The following is a 17,254-nucleotide window of genomic DNA, read 5'->3' as shown; positions in this document are numbered from 1 at the left end:
TCCATTAGCCAAGGGGCTCTGTACCACTACACATGCTGGTTGAGATTGATGGATGTAGAAGTCCAATCCTTGGAAGCTACCCGAAGAAAGATTAAACTCCAATGCAGGAATCAAGACTAGTTACTTATAACATAATAGAGGCCAGATGAAAAGAAATCTAATAAATAAGTAATCATCCTGTAACAAGGACTCTTGTTTTCCAAACTGCAAACCTCCAAGGGACCACTAGAGGGCAATCTACAGTAGAAAAAAAATCCTTGCTCTGTACTGCCATCTATGGGTCCTATTCAGCTTTACAGTCCAGATGTCATATATAGTCCAACCCTACTCTCATTTCAATCCACAATCTCAGCTGATCCCACATCCTGAATTTAACCTCATATAACCAGACAGACGAGGACCGCATTCACACATCCCGCTAACCCAGAACGCGTTGCTTATTGATCTTAATGAAACCTTGCTGTTTTTGTGCTCTGTACGTGGTACCTTAACTAACGGTCTAGCCCGGTTGTGTGAAGCCGGCGGGTAATTTCTCTCCTTCCGAGATTTCCAAAAGGTAAGTTATTAATAGAAAACCTTATTGTGGTTTGATGCTTCCCTGTTACATTATCATGTAATTTTTGTGTTTTTTAAATATATCTTTTTTTTAAATGCCAATAATACAAACATGGACATATACAGTACATCTAAATACAAAAAAAAAACCTAATATTACAGTGCAACTCCACCTCCCGAGACCCTGTTTTTTTCCCTTTATATTTCTTCATTTATAACAACTAAAAGATATACAATATATTGCAATTGTGCCCTTATTCCCTCCAAAACAACATATATTCTTGAGAAGGTTTGTTCCCTTTGCCTTCCACAAACACTGATTTTATCAAATCCCCCTATATTTCATTATAATTATTTACTTTAATCATCCCTTTTTTTAAATTTAATTTCCATTGTTCATTTATCATTTGTTGCCATACTCCAAATTTCATTATACCGCTTATTTCTTTGAATATCCTAATTTCGTCTCCAATATTTAGCCATCACTAATCTAGCTGCCATTATCAAGTTTGCAATCAATTCCTTTTTTGTTTCATTTATATCCCGTTTTCCCACCAGCAACAGTAATGCAATTCTCGGTGACGTGTCTACATTTACTTTCAAGAGTGCTCTAATTTCTTTAAACACTGTGTCCCAAAATTGTTTTGCACTATCACAATCCCACCACATATGTGTGTATGTTCCAATCTCTTTCTTGCACCTCCAACAAATATTTGTATATTTCCCATCTATTTGATTTAATTTATGGGGTTTTAGGCACCATCTCCATGTCACATTATATCCATTTTCCTTAACTCTTAACTGACGTGTTCTTATATACTCTTCTATTCCAAATATTTTTTTCCAATCAATATCATTTATTTCTCCTAAACCTGATTCCCAAATTAACTTTAAAGCTTTTGCCTGCTCTTCTAATTCAGTTAATATTCTATATATTTTCCTAACCCTAACTTTATCGTGACTTGGTGCTTCCCAGTGACATGATCATATATTTTTTGCAAGGTGTTTTTTGCATGCATGCAAGGCGAAAGGAGGCAGGCTGGAGCCTGGGGGCTTGGAGGGGATGTGTGGACAGAAGATTAAACAAAGAAAAGAGATTTTGGAAGCAGACTTGCAAATCCACAGTCTGCCCCCCCCCAAGTCCTGTTTACATAGGTTCAAGCCCATTTCTCCCCTTTTCAAAGAATTAAGGAACGCTTGGTCTTAATGTGGGGTTTTGTTTTCCGACATAGCCGTGTGATCTGTTTCAGCAAGAAGGGTGGGGCGGAAAATAGATGAGAGGGATCCATTGGGGGTGATCTGTTTTTCTCGCAAGGGATCTCTACCGCAAGGATAAAAACCGCCACTTCTTTAAGTCACCGAAAGTAAATTTCGGAAAGATTGAAATATCCCAGAATAAATCATGTATTAAGTTTGTTTAGTTTAAGAAGCAGGGGGGCTGGGGGAGAACGCTTAAGTCCCAAGCAGAATCTTTCATTTTAAATTCATTTTAAAAATTGGCTTTCATCCCTCCCTTGTCAATGCTGTAGGTCTTGGACAATGGTAAATGGTGGTTTGCCATTGCTTTTTTCTTAGAGTTGAGAAAGGTAAAGCTAAAGGTTCCTCTCGCACATCTGTGCTAGTAGTTCCTGACTCTAGGGGGCGGTGCTCATCTCCGTTTCAAAGCCAAAGAGCCAGCGCTGTCCTAAGACATCTCCGTGGTCATATGGCCAGAATGGCTCAACACCAAAGGTGCACGGAACGCTGTTCCCTTCCCACCAAAGATTGTTCCTATTTTTCTACTTGCATTATTTTACGTGCTTTCGAACTGCTAGGTTGGCAGAAGCTGGGACAAGTCACGGGAGCTCATTCCGTTATGCGGCGCTAGGGATTCGAACCGCCGAACTGCCGACCTTTCTGATTGATAAGCTCAGCGTCTTAGCCCCCGAGCCACCTATAAGAGAGAGTCTCCCAGCTGGCTTTGTGTCCAAGGAAGGATGCAAACTCACCGTTTCCAATCTGGAGTCTATAACTATAGGTAGTCCTCCACGTACGACCATAAATGGGCCCCAAACTTTGGTTGCTAAGCGAGACATTGGTGAAGTGAGTTTTTTGCCACGTTGTACCACTTTTCTTATTCAGTGAATCGCTGCAGTTGTTAAGTGAGTCACACGGTCGTTAAGTGAATCTGGCTTCCCCGTCGGCTGTGCGGGTCCAAAGGTCGCCAAAGGGGAAATCACGTGACCCCTGGACACTGCAACCGTCATAAGTACATGCCAGTTGCCAAGCCTCTGAATTTTGATCGTGTGACCACGGGGAGGCTGCCACCGTCGTAAGTGTGAAAAACAGTCATAAGTTCCATTTTTTAGTGCTGTTGTCACTTTGGTCGCTAAACAAATGGTTGTAAGTTGAGAACTATTTGTATAGAATTTGCTTTCCAGATGCCAAATAATTATAAAACCACGGCCAATTAGTTCGGAAGTTCACTGTTGTTGAACTGAGGTTGGCTATGAAAATCTGCAGAAAAATACTAATCTTCGTATAATAATATATTCATATGCAGGTAGTCCTCAACGTACAGCCACCATTGGAACAAGAAACTTGGTCGCAAAGTGAGTTGCATCCTATTTATGACAACGTTCCTCCAGGCCTTCCTGGCAGCAGACTAAAAAGCAGAGACCTCACCCAGCCAACAAAAGTGTGTCTAGTCAAGGCTACGGTTTCCCCATTTGATAGAGAGATAAGGTAGATGGATGGATAGATATAGATAGGTAGGGGGAGAGGGAGAGAGAGAGAGAGAAGGAGGGAGGGAGAGAGAATGGGAGGGAGAAGATGGATGGATAGATGGATGGATGGATAGATAGATATAGGTAGGTAGGAGGAGAGGAAGTGAGAAAGAGAGAGAGGGAGGGAGAGAAAGAGAGGTAGGGAGAAGATGGATGGATAGATATAGGTAGGTAGGTAGGTAGGTAGGTAGGTAGGTAGGTAGAGAGAGAGAGAGAGAGAGAGAGATAAATGAAAGAGAGAGAGAGGGAGAAGATGAATGGATGGATGGATGGATAGATGTAGGTAGACAGACAGACAGACAGACAGAGACAGAGAGAGACATATATACTGGTAGATAGAGATAAATGAAAAGAGAGAGAGAGGGGGATGGATGGATGTAGACAAAACAGACAGACAGATATAGAGATAAATGAATTTGCAATGGATGGCTGTGAAGGTTGGACCATAAGGAAGGCTGAGGGCCAAAGAATGGAGGCCTTTGAACTCTGGTGCTGGAGAAGAAGACTCCTGCATTGAGTCCCTTGGACTGCAAGGCCATCCAACCGGTCAGTCCTAGAGGAGATCAACCCTGACTGCTCTTTAGAAGGCCAGATCCTGAAGAGGAAGCTCAAAGACTTTGGCCACCTAAGGAGAAGGAAGGGCTCACTGGAGAAGAGCCTCATGCTGGGAACGATGGAGGGCAGAAGAAGAAGAAGGGGACGGCAGAGAAGGAGGTGGCTGGATGGAGTCACCGAAGCAGAAACCTTAAAACCTTCCATATGTCAACTTTGGAGCCCAGGATAAACCCTGCCAAAAAATTTTAGCGGCTGACCAAAATTTGGGTAAAAAAAGGAACCATTTTCACATCGTTTTTTTTCAACAGAGAGAAAGGCCAAGTAAATTCACCCCAGCCTAAAAGTGTGAACTCTTTGCATCTCCTTTACACAAGGTTTACTTAGCCCTCTCCTTCAGAAGGCAAATTCTAGGGAAATCAAAAGTATTTGTTCCCTGTGTTTAATCCAGCTTTAATCCACACATACACACACAGATTTAAATACCCAGAGTTAAGCTTTCTTCCCCTCCACCGCCCCCCTTAAATGCAAACTGTGATTGTTCCCAAGAATGGGTGTTATTCAGATACAAATCAACATTCATATGTCTGGATTGAAAAGCTTGTTGGAGTCACCTGGAAAAACTTGTTTTTCTTCACACAGTCACGAAAACCAGTTGGCCTTCCCAGGAATGGAAAGGCACATCTGTCGTCTTCTGCGCTTATAACAGTTAGTCACAGGCGATGAAATGCGTAAATAGGACCTTCCACCTAAAATGTATTTTTTTTTCTCTGTCGATTCCCTACTTCAATATTTGCAGAAATATTGCTATTGTTCTGACCGAGGCTTCCCCCAAAAGCAGGAAGCAGATTCCTGGTCCCGACAAAACCCCTTTTATTAAACGAATGTAAATTCCTCTCATTCACCTTCAGCCAAGGCCTGGCAAACAGTCTTTCGAAGGTGAATTTATGACCACAGACCTTATCTAGCTTGGAAAGCTGCCATGTAAATATTTTCCAAACACAGTGCAGTGCAAGGAAAGACTTTGGCACAGAGTCCCTGGGATTCAAGGACAGATCTTCACACTCCTGAAACAAAGGAACGAACGAACGAATTGTTTCCTGCAAAAGCCCCCTCCCCTTTCGCTCCTCTTTTATTTCCTACGGGAGGGGCCATTCACCTTCTATCTGTGGTTTTACTCCCGTCGACCCTGATTTCTGAGCTGTTCTTTTCTTCTTGCAGCTCTGCGCATGCGCACACTGGGAACAGGCTCCAGCTGTTCTTCTGCCCCACTGATGTCTGACTCCGAAGGCAGCTGATAACTGTCGGACGGCCCTGGGCCCATCGCTGCCTCCAACACAGAGCCCTCATCAGTTGCTAAGCGAGACCGTTCTTAAGGGAGTTTTTGCCCCCTTTTATGAACTTTCTGGCCAAAAAGAAAATGAATCTCAGCAGCGGTTAAATTAGCCACCTGGTTGTTAAGTGAATCTGCCTGTCCCCGTGGCTTGCCAGAAGGTTGCAAAAGGGGATCATAACACCCCCCTCCAGGGACACTGCAACCGTCGTAAAGATGAATCAGTTGCCATGCGTCTGAATTTTGACCACGTGACCACGGGGATGAAACCACGGATGTAAGTGTGGGAAAACAGTCGTAAGTCACTTTTTTAATGTGCTGTTTTAGCTTCGAATGGTCACTAAGTGTGACTGTTGTAAGTCGAGGACTTTCTGTAACTTTCGGGATTTGAGAGCTTCTTTCTCTGCTGTCTGATTTTACAAATGCATACAAGCTGCTGTGTGTTGTGGCTTGCCAGTGGCCAGTGGAGCTGGTGGCAAATTCGGACAGTGAGGAGGTTGGGGAGGAAGATGGGCCAGTCCTGGAGTCTGGGGAAGGCTCGGATGTGGGCTCTGGGTCAGAGGCAGAGTGTGGGCCAGGACCCTATGCCAGTTATCAGCTGCCTTTAGAGTCAGACATCAGTGGGGCAGAAGAACAGCTGGAGCCTGTTCCCAGTGTGCGCATGCGCAGAGCTGCCAGACAAAGGGAGCAGCTAAGGAACAAGGGCCGACTCGGGAGTAAAGGCACAGGTGGACAGTGAATGGCCCCTCCCATAGGGAATAAAAGAGGACTGAAAGGGGAGGGGAGTTTGCAGGAGACAATTAGTTCAATTCATTAGTATGAAAATTTGTTTGTGACTCCCAGAAACGCCTTGCCAAGGAATTGCTGCTACAGCATGGAGTTTAGAAGATATCGGCCTGGCAGCTCTCCAAGCCTGATAAAGGTCCGTAGTTGTGAAATCTCTTGAAAGACTCTTGGCCGGGACTTTGCTGGAGAGCAATTCCCTCTAACCTAAATAAAAGGGGTTTTATCAGAACGAAGAGTCTCCTTCATGATCTTGGGAATCCTGGGTCAGAACAGATCCTTGTCCCCTGGATAGAATCGAACACAATCCTATTCTGTGCATTGCAGGGAGTAGCAAACTATGCTTTCCTTTGGCCAATCCTATAGGATTAGAAGAGGCTTCTGGAAGCCTCAACGTGTTTCAAATTGATGGGAAGGCCCAAGGGTGTATTTTTTTTTTTTTTTTTTGCAAGAGGCAACTGGACTTTTGCTTTTCCTCGAAGACGTTTCGCTTCTCATCCGAGAAGCTTCTTCAGTTCTGACTGGATGGCGGGGAAAGAGAAGGATTTATCCAGTCTTCAGTCAGAGCTGAAGAAGCTTCTCGGATGAGAAGCGAAACATCTTCAAAGAAAAACCAGAAAGTCCAGTTGCCTCTTGAAAAAAAAGCACCTTTGACGGACCTGGATGATGGAAAATCTCCCATCGACATCGAAAGAAGATAGATAGAAAGAAAGAAAGAAAGAAAGAGAAGGAAAGAAAAAGGAAATGGAAAGAAAGATAAATAAGAGAACGAAAGGAAGAAGAGAAAGGATAGAAAGAAAGAAAGAAAGAAAGAAAGAAAGAAAGAAAGAAAGAAAGAAAGAAAGAAAGAAGAAAGAAGAGAAATAAAGGAAAGTTAGAAAGGAAGGAAGGAAGAAACAAAGAGAGGAAAGAAAGGAAACTTAGGAAGGAAGAAAGAAAGAATAAATACGTAAATAAATAAATAAATGTTGGCAGCATCTCTGCCCCCCTCCCCCCAAACTTTTTTTGAGCCTTAAAGATGGATTTTGGAAAACTTCCCAAATTATAGGATGGTTGAATCCCATTTCACAAAGGCAGGGAGCCCAAAGCAATGGGGATTTTTCAATAGCACCCTATTACTGGATTCCCCTCCCCCCCCCATAGATGACATTTTTCATACACGCACGCACACACACTTGTTCAATATTTATTCTATATTTTTCTTCCTCCCCCCTCCCCCTATAAGGCCACCAACCGGCTCACAGGGGACCAAAAGACAAGCCACACACAAAAAAATGAAATATTTAAAAAAAAAATATGCAAAGCAAAATTTTAGATTTAGATTCATACCTATGGAAGTGGGAGCTTTCTCGCTATCTGTCAAATGCCTTCTCAGCACACAACCCCAGGTGGCTTCCCAACGTTTTCTGGGAGCCCGGCTCTCAGGGTCTCCCCCGCCCTTCTCGGCCTGGATGGCTGCACTTCTCATCTCCCCCCTCCCCCCACCCCCAGCTTGTCTTCAGAAATTGTGGGTGCTCGGTCAGTGGAGGTTTTCAAAAGAGACTGGGCAGTCACTTGTCTGAGATAGCATAGGTTCTCCTGCTTGAGCAGGGGCTGGACTAGAAGACCTCCAAGGTCCCATCCAGCTCTGCTCTGCTCTGCTCTGCTTTTTGTTCTGTTCCCTTTCTCTTTTATTCTGTTCTGTTCTCTTCTTACTTCCTCTCCTCTCTCTTCTCCCTTCCCCTCCCCTCTCCTTTGCTTCTCATATTCTCTTCTATTCTCTATTCTCTATATTCTATTCTATTCTGATTACTTATTCTATTATATTCCATAACATTCCATTCCACTCCACTTTTTTTCCTTTTCCTCTTTCTTTTCCTCTTTCCTTTCCCTTCCCTTTCCTTCCCTCCCTCCTTCCCTTCCTCCTTCCATTCCTTTTCCTTCCCTTCCTCCTTTCCTTCTCTTCCCTTCCTCCTTTTCTTTTCTTTCTCCTTTCCTTTCCTTCTCTCCCCTTCCCTTCCTCCTTCCCTTCCCTTTTCTTTTCTTTCTCCTTTCCTTTCCTTCTCTCCCCTTCCCTACCTCCTTTCCTTTCTTTCTTTCCTCCTTCTCTTCCCTTCCCTTCCTCCTTCCCTTTCCTTCCTCCTTTCATTTCTTTTCCTTTCCATTCCTTTACTACTGTACCCTATCCTACCCTATATATTGAATCTATTGAGCAGGGGGCTGGACTAGAAGACCTCCCCGGTCCCTTTCCAGCTCTATTCCATTCCTTCCCAAGGGCGCTTCTGCTGCTGCCTTGTCCTGGTTATCGCCCCGACCTCCTGCCCCAGAGACCCCCCAGAAACCCCCTCCGAGCTGCGTTTGTATATAAAGAGAGAAAGCGGGCTTCCCAAGCCGCCCGCCGCGCTGCAAACTCGGAGCGATCCCGATCGGCTCCCTTCTCTCCCGCCCGGATTCCGCAGCGCTTGAGCGCGCTCCTCACCCGCGGGAGAACCGAGGTTTTGGGGTTGTTGTTTTTTTGCTTTTAAAGAAAAACAACAAGCCACCACTTTGGGAGATGGGGCGGTGGATTGATGGATTTCAGCCCTGCCTTGTCCCCAGCGATCCACGGTCCCCCAAATTGTAATAGTTTCCCCAAAACAAGCTGGGGAAAGTTAGGGATCTATTTTTTGCTTACCTTTTTGGTCGCTTTCTTTTCTCTCCTTTTCTTTATTTTTGTCCTCTTTTCTCTTCTTTTCTTCTTTTCTCTTTCCTTCCTCTCCTCCCTCCTGTCTTTTCCTCCCTTCCTTTCTCCCCTTCCTTCCTTCCTGCCTTTCTTTCTTTCTTTATTGCTTTCCTTCTTTCCTTCCTTCACTTTCCTCCCTCCCTTCGTTATCCTTCTTTCTTTCTTTCCTTCCTTCTCTTTCCTCCCTCCCTCCCTTCCTTATCCTTCCTCCTTTCTTTCCTTCCTTCTCTTTCCTCCCTCCCTCCCTTCCTTATCCTTCCTCCTTTCTTTCCTTCCTTCCTTATTTTTCCTTCTTTCCTCCCTTCTTTCCTCCCTTCCTTATCCCTTCCTTATTCTTTTCTTCCTTCCTTCTCCTTTCAAAAAGAAGTGGAAACCTTCTTCTCTTCCACCGCCTTTCTCCTTCTCCTTCTCCTCCTCCCGGTCCCCTTTCTCTCCCCAGCCGGCACCTTCGGAGTGGGACGGTGGGCGCGCCTGGGGGGCTTAGCGGAAGGTCCGACGGAGGCAAATAAGGCTCGGGCGGGGCAAAACAGCTGGGATGGGGCTGGAGGGGAAGGCGGCGGAGGAGGAGATCCAGGCAAAGCTTTCCCCCCTGTCGAAGAAGAAGAAGGACCGGGCTGCACCAAGGCGAGGCTCCGGGAACGCTTCGGGAGCGCAGCCTCCGGCCAGCGGCCAAGCCCGCTCTCTCTTTCCCCCTCGGGCTCCGGCAGCCTGCTTTATACGCCTTCCTCTCGGGCTTGGAAGCGGAGCGGTGATGTCAGTCTGGATTAGCATAAGAAAAAGGCGCCGGAGTTTTGACTGCTCCCGAACAGGAATACTCGCCTGATTGATCTGCTCGAGAGGAAAAGGGAGGAAAGGAAGAAGGGAAGAGGAGGAGGAGCGGGAGGAAAGAGGGAGGAGGAGGAGGAGGAGGAGGAGGAGGAGGAGGAGGAGGAGGAGGAGGAGGAGGAGGAGGAGGAGGAGGAGGAGGAGGAGGAGATGTGAAGGATGTGGAGGAAAGAAAACAGGAGGAGGAGAAAGAGAGAGAAAGAGAGAAGAGGAGAAGCAGGATCCAGAGAAAGGGAAGGGGAAGAGAAGAAGGAGGGAGAGGAGGAGGAGGAGCAAGATCCAGAGAAAGGGAAGGAGAATGGAGAAGAAGGAGGGAGAAGAAGAAAAGAGGGAGAAGATGAGATGGAAGGAAGGGATGGTATAGGAGGAGGATGGAAAAGGAAGAGAGGAGAAGGAAGAAGAAGGGGAAGAGGAGGAAGAGGAAAAGAAGAGGAAGATCAGAAGGATGTGGAGGAAAGAAAACATGAGGAGGAGAAAGAGAGAGAAAGAGAGAAGAGGAGAAGCAGAATCCAGAGAAAGGGGAGAGAATGGAGAAGAAGGAGGGAGAAGAGGAAAAGAGGGAGAAGATGAAATGGAAGGAAGGAAGGAAGGGATGGTATAGGAGATGGATGGAAAAGGAAGAGAGGAGAAGGAAGAAGAAGGGGAAGAGAAGGGGGCGGGGGGAAAAGGAAGATGAGAAGCAGGATCCAGAGAAAGGGAAGGGGAAAAGAAGATAAGCAGGAGGGAGAAGAAGAGAAGAGGGAGAAGAGGAGGAGGGGGAGGGGGAGGAAAAGCAGGACTCAGACAAAGGGATGGAGAAGAGAATGGAGAAGAAGGAGGGAGGAGAAGGAAGAAAGGAAGGAAGGAATGATATATAGGAGAAGGATGGAAAGGAAGAACAGAACACAGAATAGAATATAGAATATAGAATCCAGAATGAATAAAATGGAATAGAATGGAATAAAGAATAGAACAGAATAGAATACAGAACAAAACACGGAGTGGAATGGAACAGAACAGAACAGAATAGAATAGAATAGAATAGAATACAGAACAAAACACGGAGTGGAATGGAACAGAACAGAACAGAACAGAATAGAATAGAATATGGAATGGAATACAAAATAATACAATATAATAAAATACAGAACAGAATATAGAATACAGAACAGAATAAAGAATAGAATGGAATGGAATACAATACAATACAATAATCTTTTAAAACAGTGGAAAATCTCAAAGTGGTTAAATTGTTCCAGACAATTTAACACTTCTGTACAGATAAAGAGCCACCAGACATAGCGGTACTTTCAAAAAAAGAAAAAAATCAGCCAACAAAATATTTTAAATGCTCCCAGCTTTAAATAATTCTTTTCATTTCTTTTTAAAAGACTTAAGCCTTCCCTATTTGCCACGTGCTCTTTTAGAAAATCTTCATCATGTAACCTTTGTTTTCTAGAGGGCGATTAATAATTACCGAGAAAAATAAACAGTTAATAAGTTCTCCATCGGAAATCTTTTATGTTACCTTTTTGAAGTCTGGGTAGGTAGGCAGGCACGGATTGTGGCTTGATCTCAAAAGTAAATTTCTCAATAATATTAGAGGTTTAAAAAAATGATAGGCAGCTTCCTCGTCCATCTGATACAGGGCTGGAAATTGAAGAGGTAAAGGGTCAAAGAAATGTTCCTGAGCATTATTCTACGGAGATTCTCCATCAGCCAGGCCATGGTTGTCCCAAAGATGTTTTTTCAAAAGGCAGCTGGACTTTCTTCATTTTTTCCCCGAAGAGGTTTCGCCTCTCATCCAAGAAGCTTCCTCAGTTCTGACTGAATGATGGAGGAGACTCAAAACTTCAGTGATTTGCTTAACAACTGAGGTGGAGGGGGAGATTACAGGTAATCCGCAGTTTATGACCCCAATTGAGCCCCAAATGTACATTGCTAAGTGAGAAATTTGTTGAGTGAGTTTTGGGCCCATTTTACAACTTTTCTTGCTGTATTTGTTAAGTGAATCCCTGCCGTGATTAAATTAGCAATATGGTTGTTAAGTGAATCTGGCTTCCCCGTTGACTTTGCTTGTCAGGAGGTCGTTAAAGGGGGATCACGTGACCCTGGGAGTCAGTTATCGTCTGAATGTGAGTCACATGGCCGTAGGGATGCTAAAACCGTCATAAGTGTGAAAAGGGTCATAAGTCAGTTTGTCCAGTGCCGTTGTAACTTTGAATGGACACTAAGTGAATGGTTGCAAGTCGAGGACTATCTGCATAAAATTGGTCACAGTACAATTGCTTTGTTTAACAACCGAAGATCTAATACTAATTGTGGCCATAAGTCAAGGGCTAACTGAATTAGGTTCTGTTTTCCTCCCCTCTTTTTTGTCCTGTCCAAAAATGATGGAAAATTGCCGAGCTGGTCTCCAAATTTAACTCAACTCAACAACTCAACTCAACTCTACAATTCAACTCAACTCCTCAACTCAACAACTCAACTCAACAACTCAACTCAACAACTCAATTCCTCAAATCAACAACTCAAGTCAACTCAACAACTCAAGTCAACTCAACTATGAGCAATGTATGGCAGCAGCCCAACAAAGTAAATATATAATCTTGGTTGTATAAGCATAGAATCAAAATCATGTGAAGTATTAGTACCGCTTTATAAAGCCTTAGTAAGACCACCTCTAGAGTACTGTATCCAGTTTTGGTCACCACATTGCAAAAAAGATGTTGAGATTTTGGAAAAAGCGCAAAGAAGAGCAACTAAGATAATTAAAGGCCTGGAGACTAAAACATATGAAGAACGGTTGCAAGAATTGGGTATGGCCAGTCCGGAGAAGAGAAGGACTTGGGGAAACATGACTGCCATATTCCAATATTTGAGGGGCTGCTACAAAAAAGCCGGGGACAGGTTATTCTCCAAAGGAAAGAGAAGCAATGGATGGATGGAAACTAATCAAGGAGAGAAACAACCCAGAATTAAGGAGAAACTTCCTAACAGTGAGAACAATTTAACCAGTGGAACTACTTGCCACCAGAAGTTGTGGTTGCTCCATCATGGAGGTTTTTCAGGAGAGACTGGACTTCATCTTGTCTGAAATGGTATAGGGTCTCCTTCTTGATCAGGGGATGGGGGGGGAGCGCTGGACTAGAAGACCTCCAAGGTCCCTTCCGAACTCTACTCTGATTCAAACGTTTCAAGGCCCCAGCAATGGGGTAGGGACCAGAGGGATCCATTTACAATACAATAGCAGAGTTGGAAAGGATTTCAGAGGTCTTCTAGTCCAACCCTCTGCCTAATCAGGAAACCCTATACCGTTCCAGACAAATGGTTATCCAACATCTTCAAATTTGGGGAGGATCGCAAGGGGTTTTTGCAAGGTGTGGTAGTTGTTGTTGTTGTTGTTTTTAAATAAAAGCCAAAATGGCAATCAAAGACCAGCAGTCGGAGCTTCACCTGTTTTTAATGTCCGTTGCCAGATTTTTATTTTTTTTAACCACTCTGGAGAGGTTCTTGCTCCTGGCAGGAGGGGTTTACGTGGGGGTCCCTCCCCTTCCCCCATTTGCCACCATCTCCTCTATCGCTTTTTATGGGAGGTATTATAGGAAGGGGCAGGCACACGGCCTCCCTTGAGCAGGTCGGAGGTGTATAGAGGAGGAAGGACGGTGGGATCTCGTTAGATTTTGTTTTAAGTAAACAGAAATCCCAGCTCCGGCTTTCCAATGGAACTCACATTGTGGACTGGCTTAATTTACCTCCCCCCCCCCCCAGCCTTACTTTTTCTTTTCCATTTTCCTTTTTTTCCTTTCCTCTCTCCTCCCTTCCCACCCCTTCATGCTCTTCTCCTGTCTCCTCTTCCTTCCAGCCTCCCTCCTTCCTTCTTTCCTTTCTTCTTTCCTTCCCTCCCTCTCTCCCACCATTCCTTCCTTCTCTTTCCCTCCTTTCTTTCTTCCCTTCCCTCCTTCCTTCCTTCTCTCCTTCCTACCTTCTCTCATTCCTTCTCTTCTTCCTTCCTTCTCCCTTTCCTTCCATCTCTCTTCTCTGCTTCCTTCCTTCTCTCATTCCTTCCTTCCTTCTCTGCTTCCTTCCTTCCCTGCTTCCTTCCTTCCTCCTCTCCTTCCTTCCTTCTTTCCCACCTTGCTTCCTTCTCTCCTTCCTTCCTTTCTTCCAATATTAGAGGGGCTGCCCCAAAGAAGAGGGAGTCAAGCTATTCTCCAAAGCACCCGAAGGCAGGACAAGAAGCAATGGATGGAAACTAATCAAGGAGAGATCCTTCCTTCTCTCCTTCCTTCCTTCCTTCCTTCCTTCCTTCCTTCCTTCCTTCCTTCCTTCCTTCCTTCCTTCTCTCCTTCCCTCTTTCTCTCTTTGCTTCCTTCCTTCCTCCCTCCCTTTCTTCTCTGCTACCTTCCTTCCCACCTTCCTTCTTTCCAATATCTCAGGGGTTGCCACAAAGAAGAAGGGGTCAAGCTATTCTCCAAAGCACCTGAGGGCAGGATAAGAAGCAATGGGTGGAAACTAATCAAGGAGAGATCCTTCCTTCTCTCCTTCCTTCCTTCCTTCCTTCCTTCTCTCCTTCCTTCCTTCTCTCCTTCCCTCTTTCTCTCTTTGCTTCCTTCCTTCCTCCCTCCCTTTCTTCTCTGCTACCTTCCTTCCCACCTTCCTTCTTTCCAATATCTCAGGGGTTGCCACAAAGAAGAAGGGGTCAAGCACCTGAGGGCAGGATAAGAAGCAATGGGTGGAAACTAATCAAGGAGAGATCCTTCCTTCTCTCCGTCTTTCCTTCCTTCTCTCCTTCCTTCCGTCTTTCCCTCCTTGCTTCCTTCCTTCCTCCCTCCCTCCCTTTCTTCTCTGCTACCTTCCTTCCCACCTTCCTTCCTTCCAATATCTCAGGGGTTGCCCCAAAGAAGGAGTCAAGCTATTCTCCAAAGCACCTGAGGGCAGGACAAGAAGCAATGGGTGGAAACTAATCAAGGAGAGAAGCAACCTAGAACTAAGGAAGAATTTCCTGACAGTGAGAACAATTCATCAGGGGAACGACTTGCCTCCAGAAGTTGTGAATGCCCCAACACTGGAAAGGTTTTTTTAGAAGAGATTGGACAACACATTTTTCTGCAATGATACTATAGGCCATAGGGCAGGGGTGTCCAAACTTGGGAACTTTAAGACTTGTGGACTTCAACTCCCAGAATTCCCCAGCCAGCCATGCTGGCTGGGGAATTCTGGAAGTTGAAGTCCACAAGTCTTAAAGTTCCCAAGTTTGGACACCCCTGCCATAGGGTTTCCTGCTTGAGCAGGAGGTTGGACTAGAAGACCTCCAAGGTCCCTTCCAACTCTGCTATTCTATTCTACTCTGTTCAGTTCCTTCTGATGAATTAGAACACAAACCAATTTTTGCTGGCCGCACCCAAACTTTGCGTGTCTCAAACCGTAGCCTGGCTCCTCAGTCTTTGTCTTCCTTTGAACTTTCCTTTGTATTTTCTTCTTCGTCTTCTGTTCGATCCCAGTTTTCTTCCCACAGAATCCGAGCAACTCAGCTTCAATTTATTTTATTTTGCTTTTTAATGATGTGACTAAGCCCTTCTAAAGTTTTAGGGTAACACCCTTGTTTTCTCAGGAAACCAAGTTTGCTCTGCGAGTGTTCTTATTCTCACAGGTACGGAAATTTCTTTCTTTCTTTCTTCCATCCTTCCTTCCCTCCCTCCCTCCTTCCTTCCCACCTTCCTTCCTTCCCCTCCCTCCTTCCTTCCTTCCATTTCTATAGCCACCCTTATCAGCAAATGACTGGGAAGCACGCACTCAGAAATACTATATTACAATTAAACTCTTCAAAATATTTTAAAGCAATAACAACAACAAAAACCATTAAAACACTAAAAAAAACCCACATAAAACAGCTTGTTAAAAGGCTAACTTGAGTACATACCAAAAAATTCATCAATGCTGCACACCTGTGCAGGATTTTTCATCAGTGCCTGGAGAGGACAGAAAACATCCATCTCAATCTTGGTCTGCACCAAAAGAATTAGCAAAGATTGAATGACCGGCAATTTTTGAAGGTAGGTGTGGGAGAAGAAAAGAATTTTCCAAGGAGGGTTTTGGCAAAAGGAAGTGTTTTCTGGCTTCCCCCAAAAAGCAGGAAGCAGATTCCTGGTCCCGACAAAACCCCTTTTATTAAATGAATGTGAATTCCTCTCATTCACCTTCAGCCAAGGCCTGGCAAACAGTCTTTCGAAGGTGAATTTATGACCACAGACCTTATCTAGCTTGGAAAGCTGCCATGTAAATATTTCCAAACGAGGTGCTGTGCAAGGAAAGACTTTGGCACAGAGTCTCCGAGATTCACAGACAGATCTTCACACTCCTGAAACAAACAAACGAATTGTTTCCTGCAAAAGCCCACTCCCCTTTCGCTCCTCTTTTATTTCCTATGGGAGGGCAATCACCTTCCACCTGTGACTTTACTCCCAAGTAGACCCTGATTTCTGAGCTGTTCTTTTCTTCTGGCAGCTCTGCACATACGCACACTGGGAACAGGCTCCAGCTGTTCCTCTGCCTCACTGCTGTCTAGCTCCGAAGGCAGCTGATCACTGCCAGACGGCCTTGGACCCATCTCTGCCTCCGACGCAGAGCCCTCGTCCGAACCTTCCCCAGACTCCAGCACTGGCCCATGCCCCTCCCCAACCTCCTCAATGTCCGACTCTGCTGCCAGCTCTGCCGGCCGCTGGTGGGTCACAACAGGGAGAAAAAGAGAGCAAAGGAGAACATAATAGGGAAAAATTCAGCCTTGTCCAAAAAAATAAAATAAGAAAAAGGATATGAGGCGAGGAATGAAAAATCCGAAGAACAGTCGTTTTAGCATCTTGCAAACCAAGCCGAGGAGACGCTTGGCTGTAAATGGTGCATGATCTATTTTGCAAGAAAGGGGAGGAAAGAAAATGCGTTCAGCAGGAGGCATCCATTCCAGATGGAGAGAAGATGCGAGACCTCGGGGACCGTTTCAAGGCTCCGGAAATAAACCATGTTCACAACTAACTAACTCCGGGACCCACAGCAGCAATTTCTTTCACAAAACAAGGAGAATCCCCTGTTTTTTTCGGCCCATTCCTGGAGTGAAACATATGCCTTGAGGCCTTTTCAGCTGCATCGGTTTTCTCTGTATTTCTTTTCTCGCCAAGTTTGTAACCTCGTTTGCTCTTGTAAGGTAAAGGTAAATGTTCCCCTTGTACATATATGCTAGTCGTTCCTGACTCTAGGGGGCGGTGCTTATCTTCATTTCAAAGCTGAAGAGCCAGCGCTGTCCGAAGACGTCTCCGTGGTCATGTGGCCAGCAGGACTAAACGCCGAAGGCGCATAGAATGGTGTTATCTTCCCACCCACTGTGGTCCCTATTTTTCTACATGCATTTTTATGTGCTTTCGAACTGTTAGGTTGGCAGAAGCTGGGACAAGTCACGGGAGCTCACTCCGTTAAGGATTCCGCTAGGGATTCGAACCACCGAACTGCCGACCTCTCTGATCGACAAGCTCGGTGTCCTAGCCACTGAGCCACTGTAAGTGACTCTTGTAAGTGCATTTCATTCCTTTAGGGAATGTTTCTGATTAAAAAAAAATTGTGGGGGGGAAAACTGTTGGACCTGGCGCAGAAGATTATACAAACACGTTCAAATGCCACAGATAGTCCTCAACTTATAACCGTTCATTTAGTGACCATTCAAAGTTTCAATGGCGCAGAAGAAAATGACTCTTTCTCACATTTATAACT

At 45.0% G+C, this 17,254-nt stretch overlaps 1 protein-coding gene across 1 annotated transcript in view; it reads right to left on the bottom strand.

Annotated features, from left to right (window-relative positions):
* The window catches only part of WNT11 (Wnt family member 11), a 43,322-nt gene extending 34,468 nt beyond the window's left edge, over nt 1-8,854 (bottom strand). The window contains exon 1 of the mRNA XM_081949979.1: nt 8,642-8,854. The gene's annotated coding sequence lies outside the window, so the exon portion shown is untranslated. The remainder of the gene's footprint in view (nt 1-8,641) is intronic.
* Between the last annotated feature and the right edge of the window lie 8,400 nt (nt 8,855-17,254).

This window comes from Natrix helvetica (genome assembly GCF_964273705.1).
Source record: "Natrix helvetica genome assembly, chromosome: 4".
Lineage (NCBI taxonomy): Eukaryota > Metazoa > Chordata > Lepidosauria > Squamata > Natricidae > Natrix > Natrix helvetica.
Note: the sequence above shows the minus strand (reverse complement) of the source record. Positions and strands in the feature narration are given on the sequence as shown.